The following is a 23479-nucleotide window of genomic DNA, read 5'->3' as shown; positions in this document are numbered from 1 at the left end:
GGGAAGACCTTTATCTCTCCTTCTATTCTAAATGACAGACTTGCTGGATAAAGGATTCTCGGCTGCATATTTTTTCTGTTCAATACATTGAAGATCTCGTGCCAATCATTTCTGGCCTGCCAAGTTTCAGTAGAGAGATCAGTCACGAGTCTTATAGGTCTCCCTTTATAAGTTAGGGCACGTTTATCCCTTGCTGCATTCAGAATTTTCTCTTTATCCTTGTATTTTGCCAGTTTCACTATGATATGTTGTGCAGAAGATCAATTCAAGTTATGTCTGAAGGGAGTTGTCTGTGCCTCTTGGATTTCAATGCCTTTTTCCTTCCCCAGTTCAGGGAAGTTCTCAGCTATAATTTCTTCAAGTACCCCTTCAGCACCTTTCCCTCTCTCTTCCTCCTCTGGGATACCAATTATGCGTATATTATTTTTTTTTAGTGTATCACTTAGTTCTCTAATTTTCCCCTCATACTCCTGGATTTTTTTATCTCTCTTTCTCTCAGCTTCCTCTTTTTCCATAACTTTATCTTCTAGTTCACCTATTCTCTCCTCTGCCTCTTCAATCCAAGCCGTCGTCGTTTCCATTTTATTTTGCATTTCGTTTAAAGGGCTTTTCAGCTCCTCGTGACTGTTCCTTAGTCCCTTGATCTCTGTAGCAAGATATTCTCTACTGTCCTCTATACTGTTTTCAAGCCCAGCAATTAATTTTATGACTATTATTCTGAATTCACTTTCTGTTATATTATTTAAATCCTTTTTGATCAGTTCATTAGCTGTTGTTATTTCCTGGGGATTCTTCTGAGGGGAATTCTTCCGTTTGGTCGTTTTGGATAGTCCCTGGAGTGGTGAGGACCTGCAGGGCACTTCCCCTGTGCTGTGGTGTATAACTGGAGTGGTGGGCGGAGTCACAGTCAGACCTGGCGTCTGCCCCCAGCCCACTGCTGGGGCCACAGTCAGACTGGTGTGTGCCTTCTCTTCCCCTCTACTTGCACACTGCCAGGCTTGTGGTGCTGGGGATCTGGCATATTAGCTGGGGTGGGTAGGCAAGGTGCACAGGGGCAGGAGGGGCAGGCTTAGCTCGTTTCTCCTTAGGTGATCCACTTCAGGAGGGGCCCTGTGCCAGCGGGAGGGAGTCAGACCCGCCGCTGGAGGGTTGGCTCCGCAGAAGCACAGCATTGGATGTTTGCGCGGAGCAAGCAAGTTCCCTGGCAGGGACTGGTTCCCTTTGGGATTTTGGCTGGGGGATGAACGAGGGAGATGGCGCTGGCGAGCACCTTTGTTCCCTGCCAAACTGAGCTCTGTTGTCCTGAGGCTCAGCAACTCTCCCTCCCTTTGTCCTCCAGCCTTCCCGCTTTCTGAGCAGAGCTGTTAACTTATGACCTCCCAGATCCTAAGTCGCGTTTGCTGTGGGAACATGCTCCGTCAGGCCCTTCTGCTTTTGCAAGCCAGACTCGGGGGTTCTGCTTGGCCGGCGGGCTGCCCCTCCGCCCCGGCTCCCTCCCGCCAGTCCGTGGAGCGCGCACCGCCTCTCTGCCCTTCCTATCCTCTTCTGTGGGCCTCTCGTCTGCGCTTGGCTCTGGAGACTCCGTTCTGCTAGTCTTCTGGTGGTTTTCTGGGTTATTTAGGCAGGTGTAGGTGGAATCTAAGTGATCAGCAGGATGCGCAGTGAGCCCAGGGTCCTCCTAAGCCACCATCTTTCCTTCTTCCAGCCTGTTTCTAATCTTGATTATTGCACTCTTCATATGTAATTGATTCTCTTTTTTTAATTATTTTAATCTATGTGGTAAGGGTCTCACTGATGTCTTCTATTATTTTCTCAATCCCATTGAGTATCCTTAGGATCGTTCCTTTATATTCTCCATCAAGTGTGTTACTTATATTTGTTTCACTTAGATCTTTGGCCTGGACTTTATCTTGTTCTTTCATTTCAGATAAATTCCTCCATCTTCACATTTTGTCTAAGTCTCAACCTTTTTTCTCTGTATTGGAAAAGCCAGTTATGTCTCTTGCTTCTAAAAGTAATGGCCTTATGCTAAGAGACACATAAAAAGTTGCTCAATATCACTCATCATCAGGAAAATACAGATCAAAACCACAATGAGAAATCACCACACACCTGTCAGAATAGCTAAAATTAACAACTCAGGAAACAACAGACGTTAGTGAGGATGCGGAGAAAGGGGAACCCTTTTGCACTGTCGGTCAGAATGCAAACTAGTGCGAACACTCTTGAAAACAATATGGAGGTTCCTCAAAAATTAAAAAAAAAATAGAACTACCCTACAATCCAGGAATTGCACTGCTAGGTATTTATCCAAAGGATACAAAAGTGCTGATTCAAAGGAGCACATGCACTTCAATGTTTATAGTAGTGCCATCAACAATTGCCAAATAATGGAAAGAGCCCAAATGTCCATTGACTGAGAAATGGGTAAAGAAGATGTGGTACATATATACAGTGGAATATCACTCAGTCATATAAAGGAATATAATCTTGCCATTTGCAACAATGTGGATGGAACTGTAGGGTATTATCCTAAGCGAAATAAGTCAGAGAAATGTAAATATCATGTTTTCACATGTAGAATTTAAGAAACAAAACAGATGAACATAGGGGAAGGGAAGAAAAAATAAGATAAAAGAGAGACAGGCAAACCATATCAGACTCTTAAATACAAAGAATAAACTAAGGGTTGCTGGAGGAGGTGTGGGTGGGATGGTTTAAATATTTGAAGGGATTTAAGGAGGGCATTTTTTGGGATTAACACTGGGTGTCATATGTAAGAAATGATCACTGGTTTCTACTCCAGAAGCCAAGACTACACTTTATGTTAACTAACTTGAATTTAAATTTAAAAAAAAAATAGCAATGGCATTATAAAGAAGAGATCATGTGGTATCCAAGGCCTGACATTTCATGGTGTGTTTCTGGTAAGTGCTGTATATGATCTGCTATTGTGTTTTGGCTGCTCTATCCTTCATACCACTCACCCGCAGAGGATCTCCTTGGCTTTTGTGGGCAGTGTTTGGTCCCAGGCCTGAATGTGGTGTGTTTTTTTTTAATTTTTAATGCCTATTTATTTTTGAGAGAGATACAGAGACAGAGCACGAGTGGGGGAGGAGCAGTGAGAGAAGGAGACACAGAATCCAAAGCAGGATCCAGGCTCTGAGATGTCAGCACAGAGCCCAATGTGGGGCTCGATCTCATGAACAGTGAGATCATGACCCAAGCTGAAGTCAGATGCTTAACTGACTGAGCCACCTAGGTGCCCCCTGAATGTGGTGAGTTTTAACTAGGTGTGCTCTGGTAGGCTTGTGAAATGAGACCTGACACCAACTCCAGCATAACTGAGGACCTGCAAAACTCTCTGTTTCAGAGATGTGATGTGTCCATGGGTTTGTGTTGATCTCCTAGGGGATAGGCTTTCTGCACTGGGACTGAGGCAAGCTTAACTGAGAAGCAGTTCTGCCAGAGCACTGGGGAATGGGGTATTGTGTAAAGAAGTTAGGCAGTTTCAGTGCTGCAATCCTTCCCACAAGTTGTTCTGTGTTTATGCTGAAGGTCACAGGAGGGAAATGTTTCCAGCCAGCTCCTTTGTTCCCAGAGAGGTGTCTCCATGAATGCTGCCTCTCAGTGACATGCTCTGAGGAGAGCAAATAATCTCTCCACTCTGTGATCCGGGAACTTAAAATTGCTGTTTCCATACTGTCTGTTCCTGGCTTTTTTTCCTGCTTTCTCTCCACAAGCAGCACAGTGTCTTCCAAACTCTAACCCAGCCAAACCCACTGATCTTTACAACTCTAGGCTTTAAGCCCCACTGGTTGCAAGAACTCACAAAATTCTGCCCCTCTCATTTTCTAAGCCAATACTTTTGTGGAAACATTCTCCTTGTACATTTATCTGTGTGCTTCTCTCTCTCGCACCATGACTTCTCTCTCTCTTCTCCATGACAATGGCTCCCTCCTCTCCACAGTACCCATGATCTGTTTCTCCCCTAAACCCCAACTACACACTTCCTACTTTCTTTGATGGAGCTTCTTCTCTCCCTTTAATTGTGGAGTTTGTTCTGTCAGTCTTCAGATTGATTTCTGGTGTATTTAGGATAATTTTTCATTATCCAGTTGTGTTCATGGGGGACCAGGCAAGCCTAAGGTCCTCATACTCCACTGCCATCTTCTGTCAATAACCAAACTTCTTTCAAGAACTACAGTGGATCACCAGGAGGAAGAAGCTGAAGAGCTCATCCCCTGCAAGTGTCCACACCCTGTATATGTCTGCTGTAAGTTCTCTGAGGGCTCCGTGAAGGACAAATGCATAACTTCTCTCTATTTTACCTCACTTACAACTCAGACCACTCTAAATTTTCACCTCAGGCTCAGTGCAATCCTGGATAAGTGTTGGATTGGCCCATCACAGAGCCTATCTGCAAAGACTGGGAGACATGCTTCGTATTTTGTATTTTTTTCTTGATGGAGGATGTTTTTCTTTTGTTATTGTTGTTTGTTATTGTTTGTTTTTGTTTCCAGCTCCTGGCATTCAAAGAAATTCATCAAAACACTAGCCAAACATGAGCTTAAGAAATGGATACTTCAGAGACCATACATGACAAGGAATTCAGTTTTTCCAAAAATAGTTTGGAATACTCATTAAACGTACATACTATAACCTTCAGCAATCAATAGAACAGCAAATCTTGGGGGAGTAAAATAATCTTATTTCCAGAGTTACCACATTATAATATTCAAATGTCCAGTTTCCAACAACAAAAAAAGTAAGATTAAAAAAAGGAACATTATATTTAGAGTACTGGAAAAATAACTGCCAGTGAAGAATTTTGTATATGGCAAAACTCTTCTTCAAAAATGGGAAAATTGGGACATTTCCAGATAAACAATAGCTTAGGGAATATGTTAACACTAGACCTGGTCTACAAGAAATGTTAAAGGAGTCTTTTAGGTTGAAATAAAAGGATATATGCAGTAACTATAAATCATGTGTAGAAATAAACTTCTATGATAAAGGTCCATAAATGGGCAAACATAAAAGCCAATATTATTGTGCTTTTAGTTTTCAACTAGTTTTTATTTCTTACATTATTTAAAGACAAACGTATAAAAATAATTATAACTATATTATTGAGCATAAAACATATAAAGCTGTGATTTGTGAAAACCGTAACATAAAGAGACAGAGCTGTATCTTAGCAGAGTCTTTGAATAATATTGAAGTTAAGTTGGTAACAATTTAAGTTAGGTTGTGAAATCTAATCCCCATGGCAACCATAAAATAACATCTAATGCATATACACAGAAGCAAACAAGAAGAGACTGAAGACAATTCTTCTCAAAAACCACTGAACATACAAGTAGCAAGTAATACAGAAAATGAGGGACAAATAAAAATACAATAATTATATTAAACGTAAATGTATCAAACTACCCAATCAAAAGGCGAGATTAATGAAATTGTTTCTGAACATGACCCAACTATATGCTGTTCACAAAAGATTCACTTTATTTTTTTTTAATTTTTAATGTTTATTTTAGAGAGAGATAGAGACAGAGACAGAGAAAGAAACAGAGCTTGAGCAGGGGAGGGGCAGAGAGAGGGAGACACAGAGTCCAAAACAAGCTCCAAGCTCTGAGCTGTCAGCACAGAGCCCAACATGGGACTCTATACACAAACTGTGAGATCATGACCCCAACCAAAGTCGGAATCTTAACCAACTGAGCCACCCAGGTTCCCCCAAAAGATTAACTTTATATCCAAAGACACAGATAAGTTGAAATTGAAAAGATGGGAAAATATTTTTCTTGAAAATAGCAACCAAAAGATAGCTGGGTATGAGTATCAGATAAAATAGACTTCAAGCTAAAACCTTTTACAAGAGACACTGAAGGGAATGATATTCTGATAGTCAATTTATCAGAAACATAATAATTATAAACATATATGCACCAAACAATTGAGCCACCTAAATATGAAGCAAACATTGGCAAAATTAAAGTGAGAAATAAACAATTGTACAATAAGAGTGAGAAAATATCCCACTTTCAATCATAAATAGAACATTTAGACAGAAGATAAATAAAAAAATAGAAGAATTTCACAGCACTGCAAACTAACTAAAATTAACAAATATAAATTACTCCTCCCAATGGGGTGTCTGGGTGGTTCAGTCAGTTAAGCATCAGACTTCGGCTCAGATCATGATCCCAGAGTCTGCGGCTTTGAAGCCTGCATCAGACTCTGCACTGACAGCCCAGAGCCTGGAGCCTGCTTTGGATTCTGTGTCCCCATCTCCCTCTGCCCTTCCCTACTTGCACTGTCTCTCTCTCTCTCTGTCTCCCTCTGTCTCTGACAAAAATAAACATTAAAAACATTAATTAATAAATTAATAATTTACTCCAACCAACAACAGCAGAATGCACATTCTTCTCAAGTGCACATGGAGCACTCTTCTCCTGAAGAAGCCATATGTTAGGTCACAAAACAAGTCCCAATAAATATTAAAAAGATAGAAACATACAAAATATTTTTTCCAACTACAATGAAATGAAGCTAGAAATCAATAACAAAATAAAAATGTAAATGTTGACAATTTGTGGAAATGAAACAGCATAATCTTTTTTTTCCTCACTGTTCAAAGTTTATTTGGTATTTTAATTGGTTGGCATGACCCTTGCTTATATATAGATATTTCTTTTTGCATTATATGGCAATGTACACTATATTCTAACATATATATATATATATTACACAAAATAAGATCCTTTAGAACAGTTTTATGCACAATACATGCAATATTACATTTATACATTGAATTCAAGGATGTGATTGGAGAAAAAAAGTTGGACTAGGCATGTTGGGTGAAGGAACCAGATGTTATATATCATATGGTAAATGTACATCTGGTTTGGAGAGCAACTTCAGCATATGTAATATTGGCAGTGGTGCCTCTCAAGTGGTGGAACTATTTTACATTAACCAATTTAGGACTACACAAGTACCATCCAGCATCAGGATATAGCTGCAGGGTTTTGTGAACCATTCTTATTTGTAACTTTAGGAAACTGATGCTTTTCCTAGGCCATTTTAATATTACTACTTGAGTAATAGATCAGGTAATAAGGATGATATATACAACCTCCAGCTAAAATCCTGTTATAGTCTAGACAGTGAACTGGAACAGCATAAGACAACTTTAAAACTACAGTTCTTTTTGGATCCCCCAAAGTGTATCTGCACTATTCTTCAAATGGGCCTCTTCCTCAGGAGTCAGAGTCACCTTCACAACATCTGAGATTCCATTCTGTCCCAAGATGCAAAGAACACTAAGGTAAACAGAATCTTTTATTCCATACAGACCCTTAGTCATGATGGAAATTGGATGCACCTGCCTATGATTCTTCATTATACTTTCTTCCAAATCTTCCACAAATAGCCCAATGGCCCAGGAAGTGTAGCCTTTTCAGTTTGATCACCTCATAGGCACTGTCATCCACCTATTTGTGAACCTCTTTCCATTGTTCCTTATCTGCATCAGTGCCTAAGTCAGGGTGAAGATTCTTCAGGAAGATGCCAGCAACATTTACTCCACTGCATAGAGGCACACTAGAATCTCCATGCTCCCCAGGGACCCACCTATGCCAGCTTAATGGGTGAACTCCCAGCCTTTCCCAAATTAAGTAATGGAACCAGGATGAACCCAGATTACAACCACTTCCAATAACACGGTTTTTGGGAAAGCCACTTATCTTCCAAGCCACATAGGTCAAGATACCCACTGGATTGGAAATAACAAACAACTTGCAGTTTAGGCTGTATTTTACGATATTAAGAATGATTAATTTAAAATGTTCACGTTATGCTGGACCAAATTAAGAAGGCTTTCTCTCTGTGAAAATAACCAGCTTGGAGTTTGTAGTCACATTATAGTCTTTGCCAGAGACAAATTTTGGTGTTCTAAGGAAAAGCCTTCCATGCTGGAGATTCGTCATCTCTCATTTCAATTTGTCTTCCACGACATCAACAAGAGCAAGTTCATTTGACAAGTCCTTCATTAAAATACAGATGGCCACAAGCCATGCTAACAACAGCAACCCTAACAACCGTAATCTTATTCTGGGGGGTATAGTCTTAAGAATATTCTGAATCAACTGATCCTTGAGAGCTGCTGTATTTTACTTAGAACGAAAAAGAATTGGAAGTGCATGTTGGGTGGGTGCACAGGCATTGACAGTGCACAAGGTTGGGTCCAGACTTGGTGGCAGCTGCTCCCCTAAACAGCATAATCTTAAAAATTAAGTTGATCAAAGAATAAGAAAATCTATCAATGTAACATATCACAATAATAGAATGAAGGTAAAAATCACATAATCATTTCAAATCAGGCAGAAAAGGCATTTCACAAAATGCACACCCTTTAATGATAAAAAAAAAGTCAGAAAGCAAGGAATCAAAGTGAATGTCCTCAACATGGACAATTACATTTATGAAAAACCCAGCTAATATCATACTCAGTTGTAAGAGACTTGAAAGCTTTATTCTTAAAATCTGGATCAAGACAAAAATGCCTACTTTTACCATTGCTATTAAACATTTTACTGGAAGTTCTAGCTAGAGCAATAAGACACACAAAGAAAGAAATAAAAAGCACCCAATTGTAAAGAAAAAAAAGTAAAATTATTTTTATTCACAAATAACATAATCCCATATGTAGAAAAACCCCAAAGAATTCACTAAAAAAATCTAGTAGTAGAGCTAATAAACAAATTCAGCCAAGTTTCAGAATGCAATATCAGCATACAAAATCATTTGTATTTGTATTCACTAGCAATGAGCAATCCAAAAAGAAATAAGAAATTAAGAAGGCAATTACACTTAAAATCACATGTAAAAGAATTCAATACCTAGGAATAAATTTAACCAACAAGGTGAAATAAGTGTACACTGAAACTATAAGACATACTGAAGAAAATTAATAAGATTTAAGTAAATGAAACACCCTATGCTAGTGGTATGAAGACTTACTATTGTTAAAGTATCAATATTACTACCCCAGCAATCTACAGATTCAGTGTAATCCCTACCATATTCCAGCAGTCTTTTTTGAAAAATGGAAAAGCCAACCCTTAAATTCATATAGAGTTGTAAGCCAAAACATTCTTGAAAAAAAGTAGAAAGCCAGAATTCTGGAGGGATCTTTCCCCAATTTTAAAATTACTGCAAAGATACAGTCATCAAAAAAGTGTGGTGATGGCATAAGTATAGACATATAGACCAATGGAATAGAATTGAAAGTCCAGAAATAAATACATACACCTATTTCCAATTGATTTTTGACAAGGGTACCAAGACCATTCAATGAGGAGAAAATAGTTTTTTCAATGGATGATGCTGGGACAATTGGACTTCCACATGAAAAAGAATGAAATTGGACTCTGGCCTCATACCATATACAAAAATAAAGTCAATAGCAATGAGAAAGAATGAAATCTGGCCATTTTCAGCAATGTGGATGGAACTGGAGGGTATTATGCTAAGTGAAATGTCAGTCAGAGAAAGACTGATATATGTTTTCACTCATATGTGGATCTCGAGAAACTTAACAGAAGGCCATGGGGGAGGGAAGGGAAAAAAAGTTACAAACAGAGAGGAAGGGAGGCAAACTATAAGAGACTCTTGAATACTGAGAACAAACTGAGGGTTGATGGGGGGTAGAGAGAGGGGAAAGTGGGTGATGGGCACTGAGGAGGGCACTTGTTTGGATGAGCACTGGGTGTTGTATGGAAACCAATTTGACAATAAATTATATTTTAAAAAATCAAGTCAAAATGCATCAGTGGCCTAAATATAAAAGCTAAAACCATAGGGACACCTGGGTGGCTCACTCAGTTAAGTGTCTGACTTAGGCTCAGGTCATGATCTCATGGTTCATGAGTTTGGGCGCCACATCATGCTCTCTGCTGTCAGCTCAGAGCTCACTTCAGATCCTCTGTTCCACTCTTTCTTTGTCCCTACCCCGCTTGTGCTCTCTCTCTCTCAAAAATAAATAAACATTTAAGAAAAAGCTAAAACTATAAAACCTTTATTAAAAAAAAACATAGATGTGAATCTTCATGATCTTGGATTTGGCATTCTTAGATATGACACCAAAGGAACAAAACTTAAAGTAGATAAATTGGACTTTATCAAAATTAAAATCTTTTGTGTATTGAAGGACATTATCAAGAAACTGAAAAGAAAACCTACATAATGACAGAAAACATTTACAAATCATATATGTGATAAGAGTTTAATATTCAGAATATATAAAGAACTCTTACAACTCACCAACAAAAAAACAAAAAATTTAAAAAAAAATTGGCAAAAGAATTTGTGACGACATGTATGGAGCTAGAAAGTATAATGCTAAGCAAAATAAGTCAGTCAGAGAAAGACATGATTTCACTCATTATGTGGAATTTAAGAAACAAAAAAGAAAAGGGAAAAAAATAAGAAGGAGAGATTGAAATTAAGAAAAAAGACTCTTAAGTATAGAGATCAAACTGATGGTTACCAAAGGGGATGTGGTTGGGGGGATGGGATAAATAGGTGATGGAGATTAAGGAGTGCACTTGTGATGAGCAAAGCGTGATGTATGGAAGTGTTGAATTACTATATTGTACATCTGAAACTAGTATAACACTGTATTTTCATTCACTGGAATTAAAATTAATACATAAATACATAAATACCTAAATAAATAAATAAATGTTGAGGCACTGGGACAAATAGGCAAAAGATTTGAATAGCCATTTCTCCAGGAAAATGTAAAATGTCAAATAAACACATGAAAATATGCTGAACATCATATTCATTAGGGAAATGTGCACCAAAACCACAATAAGATATCACTTAACCATTAAGATAACTATAATACGAAAAGAATGGAGTGTGGTGAGGATGTGGGGACATTAAAACACTTGTGCCCTGTTGATGGGAATTTAAAATGGTATAGTTGGTATGGAAAACAGTAATGACAGTTCCTCAAAAAATTGAAAATAAAATTACTATATGATCCAGCAATTCCACCTCTGGGTATATCAGTCAGAGAAAGACAGATATCATATGATTTCACTTATATTTAGAATTTGATAGGAGAAGAGAAGGAAAAATAAGACAAAAGCAGAGAGGTAGGCAAACCATAAAACTCTTAAATAGAAAAATCTGAAGGTTGCTGGGGAGGTTATGGGTTAAATGGGTGATGAACATTAAGGAGGGGACTTTTTGGGATTAGCACTGGGTGTCATATGTAAGAGATGAATAACTGGGTTCTACTCCTGAAATCAAGACTACACTATATGTTATCTAACTTGAATTAAAAAAATAGTTTTAAAAAAAGGAAGTAGAATCTTGACACCCATGTTCACAGCAGCATCGTTAACAATAGCCAAAATGTGGAAGCAACCCAAGTGCCCATCATCAGATGAATGGATAAGCAAAATGTGGTATGTGCACATGATGAAATATTATTTAACCTTTTAAATAATGGAAATGCTGACACAGGCTACAACATGGATGAATCTTGAGGACATTATGCTAAGTGAAATAAACCAGTAACAAAAAGGCAAATCCTGTATGACTCCATGTATATGAGGCATCCAGAGTAAAATTGAGACAGAAGGTAGAATGGTAGTTGCCAAGAAAAAGGCAAATAGGAAATTGTGTAATTGATATAGAGCTTCAGTTTTATAAGATGAAGAGTTCTGGATATTGTTTGCACTACAATGTGAATGTGCTAACACTACTGAACTGTGCACTTTAAAATAATTAATATGATGAAATTTTAGTGAAATAAGTCAGGCAGAGAAAGATACCATATGTTTTCACCCTTATGTGTATCTTGAGAAACTTAATAGAGGACCAGGGGGGAGGGGAAGGGGGAAAAAAGTTACAGAGAGGGAAGGAGGCAAACCATGAGAACAAACTGAGGGTTGATGGGGGGTGGGGGATAGGGGAAAGTGTGTGATGGGCACTGAGGAGGACACTTGGGATGAGCAATGGGTGTTGTATGGAAACCAATTTGACAATAAATTATATATATATATATATATATATATATATATATATATATGTATATATATATATACACACACATATATATATATAATATTTTTTTAAATGTTTATTTATTTTTGAGAGAGAGAACAAGCAGGAGAGGGGCAGAGAGAAGGAGACACAGAATCTGAAGCAGGTTCCAGGCTCTGAGCTATCAGCACAGAGCCTGATGTGTGGCTTGAACTCATGAACTGTGAGATCATGACCTGAGGTGAAGTCAGATGCTTAACCGACTGAGCCACCCAGGCACCCCAAGATGGTAAATTTTATGTTATATATATTTTATCACAATTCTAAATAAATAAATAAATAATAAATAAATAAACAAATAAATATCAAAAGCTTAAAAATGAAAAGTGTTGGCAAAGTTATAGAGAAATTCAAACCCTCATATACTTCCGATGGAAATGTTAAATGAATGGTGCAGTCACTATGGAAAACAATTTGACAGTTCCTCAAAAAGCCAAACATGGAATTATATATGACCTAAGCAATTCCACACACACACACACATATATATATATATATACCCAAAATAATTGAAAATACAGACTCAAACTGATACTTATATCCCAATTTCATTGCAGCATTATGCACAGTGGCCACAATGGGGAAGCAACCCAAGTGTCTGTAAACAAATGAATGGATAAATAAAATGGATACATACATACAATGGAATATTATTCAGCCACCAAAAGAAATGACATTCTCAGAGAGGTTGCTGCCTGTTTTCTCCTGTAGGATTTTGATATTTTCGTGTCTCACATTTAGGTCTTTGATACATTTTGAATTATTTATGTGTATGATGCAAGAAAGAGGTCCAATTTCATTCTTCTGCATGTCGCTCTCCACTTCTCCCAGCACCATTTGCTAAAGAGACTTTTTGTCCATTAGATACTCTTCCCTGCTTTGCCAAAGGTGAGTTGGTCACATATTTGTGAATCCATTTCTGGGTGTTCTATTCTATTCCACTGATCCATGTGTCTGTTTTTGTGCCAGTACCATCCATCTTGATGATTACAGCTTTGTAATACACCTTGAAACATGGAATTGTGATGCCTCCCGCTTTGGTTTTCTTTTTTAATGTTACTTTGGCTATTTCAAGTCTTTTGTGGTTCCATACAAATTTTAGGATTGTTTTTTCTAGCTCTGTGAAGAATACTGGTGCTATTTTGATAAGGATTGCATTGAATTGTAGATTGCTTTGGGTAGTATTGACATTTTAACAATATTTGTTCTTCCACTTCATGAGCAATGGAATATTTTTCAATTTTTTGTGCATTCTTCAATTTCTTTCATAAGCTATCTATAGTTTTCATGTATAGATTTTTCACCTCTTTGGTTAGGTTTATTCCCAGGTGTCTTAGGGGTTTTGGTGCAATTGTAAATGGGATCGATTATTGATATCTCTTTCTGCTGCTTTATTATTGGTGTATAGAAATGCGACTGGTTTCTGTACTTTGATTTTATATCCTGTGATATTGTTGAATTATTGTATCAGCTCTAGTAGTATTTTGGTGGAGTCTTTCAGGTTTTCCATGTAGAGTATCATGTCATCTGCAAAGAGTAAATGGATGCTTGATATGGATGCTTCCTCGCTGACATGGATGCTTTTTATTTCTTTTTGCTTTCTGATTGCTGAGGCTAGGGCATCCAGTACTCCATTGAACACCAGTGGTGAGAGTGGACATCCCTGTTGTGCTCACAGTAACTTCTTTCTTGACGTGTCTTCAGAGGCAAGGTAAATATAAGCAAAAATGAACTATTGGGACCTCAACAAGATAAAAAAGCTTCTGCACAGCAAAGGAAACCATCAATAAGACTAAAGAGCAACTGACAGAATGGGAGAAGATATTTGCAAATGACATCAGATGAAGGGTTAGTATCCACAATCTATAAAGAACTTATCAAACTCAACACCCAAAAAAACAAAGAATTCAGTGAAGAAATGGGAAGAAGACATGAATAGACACTTTTCCAAAGAAGACGTCTAGATGGCTAACAGACACATGAAAAGATGCTCAACATTACTCATCATCAGAGAAATACAAATCAAAACCACAATGAGATACCACCTCACATCTGTCAGAATGACTAAAATAAACAACTCAGGAAACAACAAATGTTGGCAATGGTGCAGAGAAAGGGGAACCATTTCTCACTGTTGGTGGGAATACAAACTAGTGTAGTCACTCTGGAAAACACTATGGAGATTCATTAAAAATGAACAGTTGAACTACCCTACAACCCAGCAATTGCACTACTAGGTATTTATCCAAAGGATACAAAAATGCCGATTCAAAAGGGCACGTGCATACTAATGTTTATAGTGGTGCTATCCACAATTGCCAAATTATGGACAGAGCCCAAATATCCATTGACTGATTAGTGGATAAAGTAGATGTGGTATATATATGTAATGGAATACTATTCATTGATGAAAAAGAATGAAATCTTGCCATTTGCAACAATGTGGATGGAACTAGAGGGTATTATGCTAAGCGAAATAAGTCAGAGAATGACAGATATCATTATTTCACTCATATGTGGAATTTGAGAAATTCAACAATGAACATATGTTAAGGGAAGGAAAAATAAGATAAAAACAGAGACGGAGGCAAATCATAAGAGATTCTTAAATACAAAGAATAGACTGAGGGTTACTGGAAGGAGGTCGTTGAGGAATGGGTTAAATAGATGATGGGCACTAAGGAGAACACTTTTTGGGATGATCACTGGGTGTCATATGTAAGAGATGAATTACTTGCCAAGACTACACTGTATGTTAACTAACATGAATTTAAATACATAAAAAAATAAAGGAATGACATTCTCATATGTGGCATAACATGGATGAACTCGGTGAAATAAGCCAGAAACTAAAGGTCAAATATGGTATGCTTCCACTTAGATGAAATATCCAGAATAGGCAAATTCATTGACACAGAAAGTAGATTAGGGGTTACCAGTGGTTGGGGGAGTGGAAGAATGCAGAGTTATTGCTTACTGGCTGCATATTTTCTGTTTGGGATGACAAAATTGTTTAAGAAATAGGTGATGATGATTGCACAACACTGAATGTAATTAATGCCACTGAGTTTTACACTTAAAAATGGTTAAATTGGCAAATTTTATGTTATATACATTTTATCACAATAAAATCTATAAAAAAGAGAAAACGTGATAATAACAGCTATACATACTACTCTTACTGCTGTGTTCTAGTATAAACATTTATGAAGTACCTACTTTGTGCCAGGTACTATTTTAGGTACTGGGGAAATGGTTGTAAAGAACACTCTAGTCAGAGTAGACAGACAATATACAAAGAAATGAGTAATAATCAGGAAACCTAATTTATACTCAAGACTTTGTGGCCCTGGAACTCTGTGACTTCTATTATTCATGACCATTTGATGAGTCCCTTCCTGTGCCAGGCCCTGGAGACTTAGGTTGTAGAGCTGCCTTGGAATAGAGCTCAGTCCAGGCATGGAGAATTGAGATGTTTCTTATCCTTCACAAAATTTCCTTGGGTTCTGGCACCTCACTGCCCTCACCTCTCTTTGACTCAGTTCCTTGAGTGCCTAGAGAGCTCCTGGTACTATCTTTCCCCTGCTTTTTGTCCAGGCTTGGCTGGTTGGCTTTTACACCATCCCCTCCCATCCCACCTTACTTCCTGTGGAATATGAAATTTCAGGGCTCCCACTCCAGGATTTTCAACATAGACAAAGTAATGGGCCAATTCAAGACCCAGTTTAGTTATCAACTGAGTATCAAACAGGTAAAAACAAACCAAACAAGTCATTCATTCTTCAATTTGGCAAACATTTTAATGAGCTGCTGCTCTGACCCAGATGTCACCCACTTTACTTCACAGTCATAATAATGGTAGAAATAATACCTTGAACACCTATTGTGTGTAGGACACTTCCCATGGATTAACTCACTGAATTTTCATACAATCTTGTGTAGAGGTAGAGCTTATCCACATTTTTTCAGCAGAAAAGCTGAGGTTCAGAGAGATGTGGCTAATGTTAGTGGGGGGTCCAATGCACCTCACCATTCCACAGCTCATGTATTCACCACACAGCCAGAGCACCATGCCCTCTGCCAACACCTCACTTCAATGTATTCCCCACAATCCATAGCATACACCACACACTTCGCCCATGTTTCACTTGCACACCTCACATACAACATCTTCCTTAGACATACTTCCTATATCTAATGTTCTTGAATACCACACAGAAACTGGCATGCACAACCAGACATACAGACATTACAAAGACACTGTCACAACTATTCTTCCCCAACACTTTACACACATACACATATGCCTGCACAGGCCATGCATATGATAATCCATGTCTCCCACGCAAGTATAAATACTTATTTCAGAAATATGCAGTCACACTATGTTTTGGCAACAAAACCAGGCACAGAGACTCTTTACTCACTCTGCGACATTCCTTTCAGTATCTCCTTCCCTCCTAGACCTGCCCAGGCTTCATGCCATGCTATCCTCATTTCACTCACATATAGACCCCATACATAGTTTCATAGTAATATACAGGCCCAGCCCAGTCCACATCTAGGAACCGCCAACTCCTCCCCCACCCTTTCTTTGCCTGGCTCTCCTCACACTGTGGCATTTGGAGTCACTTAGCAGAAGGTGGCTATGCAGACAGAGCTCTGCCCTGAACCTCAGGAAAGGACAGTCTGGTGGGTCTATTTCCCCTTCCACCTGTCCTTGAACCTTGCCTCACTTTTGGTTTTCAAACCTTTTCCATATATCTACCTTATGGTTGGAGAGGGTGAACCATGGAACTATATCCACTGCCTCTTGCCTTCCAGATGCTTGGCCCAAGGAGGGGTTGGGGGTTAGGGTTCCTATAATGGCATGGGGGTGGGGTCTTCCTCAGGAGTCCAGGCTTTAAGTATTTGTTCTATAGCTACTGCTGCTCTACCAATTCCTGGAGTTAACCATAGGATAGGCCTATCCTATCACTATGAGAAATGGAGAGTGCAAGAAGATGCCTATGAGACCTGGTCTAGGCTGGGAGTTTTCTGCATGACTGTATTTTCTCAAGGTCTCCTTCTGGATCAGGTGCCCTACAGGGGTTCCCATGTATCATTTTAAGCACAGAATGGACATATCAAAAGCAGTGTGTTGTACTCTAATGAGTAAGCTGGCAGGTATTGTGAGTAAACTACTTGCACTTGACTCCTTACTAGTGTGATCTAAGGCGAGTTGCTAAATCTCTCTGACATCAGGTGGTCTATTCTATAAATGGGGTTAATGATGGTATCTCTTTTACAGGATTGTTTCGAGGATTAAATGGGAGGATTAAAAAGTGACTGGTACATATAAAATACTTAATAGGGGTTTATTCAATAAATAAACTAATATAGCTCTACTCAGGATCACAGACACAAAAAATATCAAATAAAATCACTGCCATTCACTGTGTGTCTCAATGGAATGTAAGCTCCACAAGGGCAAGGGCTTTATGCAAATTTTGAAACAAGCTTCTAGAACAGTGTCTGGAAAATATTAAGTGCTTGATAAATATTTCTTGAATGAATGAATTAATGAGCAGCTAAGTGAATAATATATTCCAGAAATGGTGTTAGACATGTGGGATAGAATTCTAATATAGACAACACCTGTCCTCACGTAGCTAACAATCTATTCATTAAACTAATAATTACACCAATAATTGAACCTTGGGTGAATTCTGTGAAAGAAGAAAGGAGGGTGCTGTAAGAGTGAAACATAAAAATAATTTGCTATTCTCAGAGGTAAAAGGGAGTCTCCCAGAGCCAGTGATGCCTGAGCCTAAAAAAGGATCAGGTGGCAAGAGAACTTCAATTCCACATGGCCAACCATCTAGCTGACATCTTCTGGATATCCCACAGGAACAACAACCCTGCCATGAACCAAACTGAAATCTTCATATTGCTCCCTGTACATCTGTTCCTCTGCCCCAGTTTTCCCTGCTTGCATGAATGTCCTAATGTATAACCAGAGTTCACTGACCAGGAAACTCATAAGTCATCTTTGACTGCTCCAAGTCCCCATATCTAACCCAACATTGAGTCCCAGAAATGCTACCTTCTGTAAAATATATAGTAGTGGTTAAGAGATTGGATTCTAAAGTCAGCTTTCCCTGGCTTATATCCTGGCTCTGCAACTTACTAGTCACTTATACTTTCTGTGCCTCAGAGCCCTCACCTGAAAAATGTGTGATAATATTTCATAAGATTATTGTGAGGATCAAATGAATTAATCTAGCTAGAGTACTTAAATCAGTTTCCTAGCACATAGTATTTAATATCTGTTAACTATCTATGATAATGGTGATGATAATGGTCTCTCAAATATGTACTTCTGTCCCTCTTGACTGTGACTATCATGGTGTAGACTCTCATTTTGCTTAAATCACAAGACCTTAAACCACTTAATGGGGAGACCCATTAAGAGACTGTTACATGTAGGTTGGAAATGATGGGGATCCTGGACTGGGGCAACAACCTTGGAGATGAAGAGAATGGAATAGATGAAAGACATCCCACTGCCATTAAGTCTATTGTCAATTCATTGAGGGTATGAACTGTTGTTGTTGTTTTATCTTTGTATCCTACCACTGCCTGTGAGGCACACTGACACAGACACACAAATACAGAATAATACAACACTTCACATACAAATTTCTATTGATTATATGGATTTGATTAAATTAAGTTTACAAGACTAGGTGACTGATTTGATCTTAGGAGAAGTCCAAGATGGTTTAGAACATGAATTGAATCTTAGGGAGAATTATGAAATTTCTTTCCATAGAGTTGTATAACACTCAGAGTATGTCCCAACTACCTTGCTTTCCCTACCCTAAGGTCAGTTATTGGCAGGGCCCCAGCTAGAGTAAAGCCCTTTGGGCTGAGGAGGGGGTTGTTTCTCTTGGGGGCCTCCCTTCCGCTTTCTCTGCCCTGGGCAGTGAGTCCTTCTTCATAGTATTTGAATTAGAGGAAACAGATAGACTGAGGAAGTGAAGAAAAAACAGGCTGCTTGTGCTCTGTAAGCCAATGTAAACACTTGGTGGTTTCCTGTTGTTGCAGCCCAAAGTGTCCCATGACATCATTCCTGGCCTTTCCAGAATACACTGGCTTGGCTAAGCCCGCTTACCTGTCCAAGGCTGAGTGGCAGTCACCCCCCTTTCTCACCAAGGTTAGATCCTCTGGAACTAGAAAACTTCTCTGGGCCAACCACTCACCACCTTCTCAGTTGGTCACATAGGCTTTTCTAGCCCTATAAGGCATTGGAGGCTCTGGGCTGGGCATGCGTTCCCACTTCCCAGAGACCCAGTGGTTTATGGGTCAGAGCAAGATTTCCCAAGCCAGAAAACTTATTTTCCTTCTTTTAGTGGAGATTTGGATTCAGAAGAGAGGGAGGAGGCTGTGACACACAGACTCTAAAATAGGCCATAACTGCTTCCTCCTCTATCTTACCCAAGGGCATACAGGCTTATTCTCTCAATGTTGGTCACAAATTCCTAGGAACAAAACTATACGGACTCTTTCAAACCTAGTAGTCTAATCTTCCCATAATGCAGATGAGAACACTGAGACCCAAAGAAAGGAAAAAAAAAAACTGGTCCCAGTCACAAGTTTGTTGGTGCAGCATAAGCCATCTACTGCCAGATGTCTGAACCTAAGCTATCTTTAGACAGGACTATATAACTGCAAGAGCTCTTGACAGGAAATTCAGAAACCAGGGTAGAAGGTCTAATTCCTCTTTGGGAGCTTGGATAAATTCCTCTTTTTCTTTGGGCTTTGGCTTAGCTATAATTCAGTTCAAGGTAACAAATATTTATTGAGAACCTACTGTGTTTGGTAGAGCTGGTAGTTCCTGGAAATGAGAAAAAAACAAGATGAGAACACTTGCCATTTCAAAGGTTGGAATGAAAAGAGAATGAAAGAGAAGGTCTGAATTTCATAAGAGATCTAAAGCCTATGTGGACTCCACAGCCCTGTTTCTAGGCAGAATCAAACCATAATCAGGGGTCTAGTGTCCTTTAGGGCTGCATTTCCCTCCCCACTCACCTCATAAGGCAGCGGAGACCTCTCACTGGGCCAGAGTATTGTTTCCAAAAAAGTTTACCAGTTCTAGTCCAATTCAGCTGGATAGATTTGCATAGATATGTGACAAAGTCCTAAATTACTGTCTCCAAAATGAAGCCAAATGACTTATGGTAAATCCTATATCCAGCAGTAATTGGATTTCAATCCCTAGCTATGCCATGGAGCACAGACAATTGAAATAGCTTTTTTAACCAATCAAATTCATCACAGCCTAGATTTCAAGTGGAATTCAGAGGCACCTTCAAGGGAAAGAATGCCTATTCCTTCACCCAAAGATTAACAAGGCAATGCCAAGTCATTCCATTAGTCAATCAATTTAACTGCAGCATGGATTAGATGAAACCTAGAGGATGCAAAAGCCTACACAGATGTAGGAGGCTGCAGAAGCACATTGGGAGACACAAAGTAACACACATAGACACAAGGTAATGCACATACACACACTCCCAGAGCAACACACACACACACACACACACACACAAAGACACACACACAAAGACACACACAATTCAACCAGAAATTAGAAAAAGATAACTAGCTGTCTGAGAGTACTGGGCGCCCATTTTGTGACCAACTGTTTATCTTTCTCTCTTTTCTCCCTCTACAACCATTCTAACTCAAATAAAATATTGTACTTTTTTCTACATTAGAAAAACATTAGAAAATCATCCCTACCCTACCCACTCCCACTCAACCACATCAGGCTTTTACTACCTGTTTGTCTCCTGGACTACAGCAAAGATCTATTATGGCTCCCTAATGTCATATTTCCACTAACCCATTTTCCATGAAGCTGTCTGTCTCTGAGAATCTTTGTAGAGTGAAGCCCTGTTTTTGCCTTATTTCTGCTAAAAATCATTCCTTTCCTTTCCACCATCAGCACAAGCCAACTCATATGCCTGACATTCATGGAGTGATGAAAACCTGGGGCTCCTTGCCCATGTTCATACCATCTGCCCTTCAGAAAGCACAAGGCAACTTCCCAGCTCCCTATCTACACCTATTTTAAACTCTTCTGTGATATTACTTTGAGCTAGAACTGCCCCCTTCTTCACCTATCAAAATCCTACACACATTAGCCAGATGGATGTGACAGATATATTCAGAACATTCCACCCTAAACAGCACATTTTTTTTAAAGTGCACATGGAACATTCTCCAGAAGAGATTACATATTAGGTCACAAACCAAGTCTCAGCAAATTCAAAAATATTGAAGTCATACTATGAAGCTTTTCTGACCAGAATGCTTTGAAACTAGAAATCAACCACAAGAAAAAATCTGAAAAGAGCACAAATGCATGGAGGTTAAATAACGTTACTAAACAATGAATGGGTAAACAAAGACATCAAAAAGGAAACAAAAAAAAATACATGGAGACAAATGAAAATGAAAACACAGTAATCCAAGATCTTTCAGATGCAGTAAAAGCTGTTCTAAGAAGGAGGTTTATAACAACAGAGACTTAACTCTGCAAGAAAAACAACAAATAAACAACCTAACCTTACACCTAAATGAGCTAGAAAAAGATGAACAAACAAAACATAAAACCAGAAGAAGGAAGTAAGTAATAAAGATTAGAAAAGAAATAAATAAAATAGAAAATTAAAAAAAATACACCACGTCATTGAAACCAAGAGCTGTTTCTTTGAAATGATCAACAAATTGATAAATCCTTAGCCAGGCTTATCAAAAAAAAAAAAACAGAGAGGACTCAAGTAAACAAAATCAGAATTTAAAGAGAAAAAACAACCAACACCACAGAAAAACAGAGGGTTGTAAGAGAATGTTATAAAAAAAAATTACATGCCAAAAAATTGGACAAACTCAAAGAAGTGAATAAATTCCTGGAAACATATAACCTCCCAAAATCGAATCAGGAAGAAATAGAAAATTTTAACAGACCAATTACCAGCAACAAAATTGAAGCAGTAATCAGAAAACTCCCACAGAACAGAAGTAAAAGACCAGATGGCTTCACAGGTGAAATCTACCAAACATTTAAAGAACAGTTAATACCTATTCTTTTCAAACTATTCCAAAATATAGAAGACGAGGCACCCTACCTGACCTCAGGCAGTGCTCAGATTCCTCCAGCACAGGAAAAGAGTGCCTTGGTGATTTTCTTATGGTGGGTAAGCTTGCACTATATGTATTGGTGAACTGACTAGAGTCTAGAGAAAAGGCAATGAGTGGACATGGAGCCCGGGGATTATGGAAGAGAGAGAGAGAGAAGGATGTGGTACTTAGAAGACCTAAAAGAGAACAGTTGATGGAGTTTGAACTTTAAGAAAGATGGCAGCATAAGAGGATGCTGGGCTCACCTTGTCCTGCTGATAACTTAGATTCCACCCACATCTGTCTAAATAACCCAGAAAACCACCAGAACACTAGCAGAACGGACTCTCCAGAGCCAAGCGTAGACAAGAGACCCACAGAAGAAAGTAGGAAGGGCAGAGAGGCGGTGCACGCTACATGGACTTTCAGGAGGGAGCCAGGGTGGTGGAAGGGTAGCCTTCCAGGTGAAGCAGAGCCCCGGAGTCTGGCTTTCAAAAGCAGAGGGGCTGGACTGCATGAGTTCTGACAGCCAGGGGGACTTAACATCTAGAAAATTAAAAGTCAACAGCTCTGCTCTCAGAGAGCGGGGAGGGTGAGAGGGCACCAGGAGGGAGAGTTGCTGAGCCCCAGAACAGAGCTCAGCTCAGTGGGGAACAAAGGTGCTGGCAAGCGCCATATCCCTCTCCCATCCCCCAGAAAAAATCTGAAAGAGAAACAATTCCTGTCACCGAACTTGCTTACACCCCACAAACACCCAATGCTGTGCTTCTTTGGATCCCTCCCTCCACAGGTCGGCCTCCTTCCCAGTGCTGCAGGGCCCCTCCCACAGGGGACCACCAATGACAAAGCAAGCTAAGCCTGCCCCTTCCTCCCCAGTGCACCTTATGGATCCACCCCGCCTTATATGCCAGATCCCAATGAAGCAGCACCACAAGCCTGGTAGTGTGCAAGTATCTCAGACAGGGGCCACACCACTCCACAGTGAGCCCTGCCCCTGGGAGAGGGGAAGATAAGGTACACACCACTCTGACTGTGGCCCCAGCGGTGGGCTGGGGAAGGCATCTGGTCTGACTGTGGCCCTGCCCACCAACACAAGTTACTCCAGACAGCACAGCGGAAGTGCCCTGCAGTTAGGAGCCACTGCAGGGACTACCCAAAAAGACGAAACAGAAGAATTCTT

At 39.3% G+C, this 23479-nt stretch overlaps 1 pseudogene; it reads right to left on the bottom strand.

Annotated features, from left to right (window-relative positions):
* Positions 1-7207: 7207 nt before the first annotated feature.
* On the bottom strand, positions 7208-8060 carry LOC131502234 (L-lactate dehydrogenase A chain-like; annotated as a pseudogene).
* Between the last annotated feature and the right edge of the window lie 15419 nt (positions 8061-23479).

Source organism: Neofelis nebulosa, chromosome X (genome assembly GCF_028018385.1).
Source record: "Neofelis nebulosa isolate mNeoNeb1 chromosome X, mNeoNeb1.pri, whole genome shotgun sequence".
Lineage (NCBI taxonomy): Eukaryota > Metazoa > Chordata > Mammalia > Carnivora > Felidae > Neofelis > Neofelis nebulosa.
The sequence above is the reverse complement of the archived record's forward strand: the minus strand, read 5'-3'. Positions and strand labels throughout refer to the sequence as shown.